General features: G+C 48.7%; 1 long non-coding RNA gene across 1 annotated transcript; it reads left to right on the plus strand.

Moving 5' to 3' along the window:
* The first annotated feature begins 1,075 nt into the window (after positions 1 to 1,075).
* Positions 1,076 to 2,036, plus strand: LOC117082664. Its single transcript, XR_004436726.1, has 2 exons — positions 1,076 to 1,339; positions 1,778 to 2,036. It is a non-coding gene; the product is annotated as an uncharacterized LOC117082664 (long non-coding RNA).
* The last annotated feature ends 806 nt before the right edge of the window (positions 2,037 to 2,842 follow it).

Below are 2,842 nucleotides of genomic sequence, written 5' to 3' on the forward strand. Positions count from 1 at the left end.
CCCATGTCACAGCCAATGTGTGTGCCCCTGGTTGGATGCTGTCTATGTGGTCATTCACTAACCCAGGCCCTTCTCATCTGGTAGCTCTGCCCTCCTTTAAACTTTCTGCATTCAACTGGCAGATGAGGAAAGTCAAAGGAGTATCCCATAGAGAGTAAGTTTATGGGCCAGGCCCACATTTGTTGGCTAGAGTTCAATCTCACGACTGTGATTGACTTACGATTTCAGTTAGCTACACCTAACTGCAAAGGTAGCAGGGAAGGTCTTCAGAGAGAAGGCCAAGATCCAGGGAAAGGTACTCCAGCTATATGCCTAGACAGGAGACAGAGTCCTAGGGAAGGATTCTGTTTGGTCCAGCTGGGTTCTGTGTCCACTCCCTGGCCTGGTCATTTTGAACTGGAAGGCAGAGTTGTATCAGCTCCCATGGATTCAAATGAACATTTAGGCAGTGTATCAGTTAGGTTTTGCTGCAGAACAAACAGCTATTTCTTATTAATGGCCTAAAACAACTATTCATTTTTTGCCTCTGAGACTGTGAGTGGAGTGAGAGGTTCTGCCGACTGGGCCAGGCTCGTATGATCTCAGCTGGGCTCACTCGCGTGTGTCTGCGGTCAGCAGGCAGGCTAGTTTAGAATGGCCTCACTCACATATTTGGTAGCTGGCTTGCAGTTAACTGGAGCAACGTGGCAACCAAGCCATCTGTCTCTCATCACCCGTCAGACTAGCCTGGGCTTGTTCAAATGGTCAGCTCAGGATTGTACAGCATTACTTCAAGCTCATTTCATCAGTCAAAACAAGTCCCAAGACAAGACAAGATTCAAGGCCTGGGAAAACAGACTTCTCCTCCTGATAGGGAGAGTTACAACATCACATTGCAAGGAACCGTGAATAACAGAAAGGAAATTGCAGGGTCAACAATTGCAACCTACCACAGCCAGTCTCTGCCACATAATCCCCTGGGAACCAACACAGCCCTGCCTTCCAGTCCACAGTGACTGGTCTGTGGAGGCAGATACCAATCAGAATCCTTCCCTAGCATTTTCCCTCCTGGTGCTGGCATATCCCAGTCACACCTGTGTCTTCCTCAGTTACATGAGCCAGTGAATCACAGAGACCCACATTTGACTTGGGTCTCTACCAGGCACTGCTTTAGCCTCTGGAGAAACATCTGACAAATGTAACCCCTTACTGTTTGGTTGACCCACACTCAAGATGCACTTGATGCACTGATGGAGGCAGGATGGATGCACGAAAGGGCTGTGAGAGAGATGTGGACACCAACAGGGCTAGTGGCAGCTGGCCCTCCTCCCAGCCGGGCCATGCCACTCCAGGAAGAGGGGTGAGTCGCCCGGCGTCCACCTGGGGACTCAGAGACTCCAGGGTCAAACTGAGTATGGTCAGGGCCTGGGACCACATCACCCATCCCATGGATGATGGTGATGGGGACCCAGAATCCGGAGCTTTTTTGGGGCCCCTGCCCCCTAGAATGCATGCTCAGAAGATTCCACCGTGACTGGACAGAGTGAGACCACCAGTGCAATTGTCAGTCAGGGAGCTTTGAGTGCCAGCAACAGAAACTGATTTGATTACCTTAAGGGAAGGAGAAAGGGTATTTGTTGGTAGGATGTGAGTGAGTGGAAAGGTGGAGGGAAGAATGGAAAATAAGCTCAGAACAGACAGGAGCCTGCCCCAGACAGGCTTGTCAGAAGGAACTGGTGGCCTTATCTGGCACTATATAGGAAAGAATGAACTAATTCCACTTTTCCCCCCTGTCTAGGTATCACTTCCTGCCCGAGAGCATCTGGTTGGTCAAGCTGAGATCATAGACACACTGCCCCCACCCCGCAGACCTTCTCTTCACTGGTGATAAGAGAAAAGGGTCTGCTGGAAGGTGTCTTTGGGCCCCTGTAGTTTATTCCAGGGATTAGCAAACTACAATTTTGGGGTCCAAATCCAGTCAGGCTCCTGTTCTTACGCCCCTGAACTAAGAATCGATTTTATATTTTAAGCGATTACATTTTAAATGATTGTATAAGTACCTGCATCACAGCCTCAATTTTGTCTCTTGGTCCACAAAATCTAAAGTATTAACTATCTGGCCCTTTAAGAAAAAGTGTATAGACCCCTGGCTTATACAGCAGGGCTCAGTCACCTGGGTACATTGATCCAGGAAGACAGGAAGGGCAGCTGGACACGGTGAAGATCATGTGAGTCTGTGTCTGTGTGTGTCTCTGTGTGCATATCTGCATGTCTGTGTGTCTGTATGTTTGGGTGTGTGTCTGTGCGTCTGTGTCTGTGTGTGTCTCCATGTGTCTGTGTCTCTATGTGTCTCTGTGTGTGTCAGCAGGGCTCCCTGTGTGTGTCTGTGTGTGTGTGTGTGTATGTGTCTCCGTATGTGTCTGTGTGTGTCTGTGTGTGTATCTGTGTGTCTGTGTGCCTCTGTATCTATGTGTCTCTGTGTGTATGTGGGTCTGTGTCTGTGTGTATCTGTGTGTGTTTATATGTGGGTATGTGGGTGTGTCTCTGTGTGTCTGTGTGTTTCTGTATCTGTGTGTGTATGTGTCTGAGTCTCTGTGGGTGTGTCTCTATGTGTCTGTGTGTGTCTATTTGTATGTCTGTGTGTATCTCTTTGTGTGTCTGCATGTGTCTCTGTGTGTGTCTGTTTCTCTGTGTGTGTGTCTGTCTGTGTGTCTGTGTATGTGTGTCTGTGTCTCCATGTGTATCTGTGTGTCTCTGTGTGTGTGTCTCTATGTGTGTGTCTGTGTGTCCGTGTGTGTGTGTCTGTGTATATACATGTGTGTGTCTGTGTTTTCTGTGTGTGTCTGTGTGTGTCTCTCTCTGT

Source organism: Trachypithecus francoisi, unplaced genomic scaffold, assembly GCF_009764315.1.
Source record: "Trachypithecus francoisi isolate TF-2019V2 unplaced genomic scaffold, Tfra_2.0 Lachesis_group9, whole genome shotgun sequence".
Taxonomy (NCBI): Eukaryota; Metazoa; Chordata; class Mammalia; order Primates; family Cercopithecidae; genus Trachypithecus; species Trachypithecus francoisi.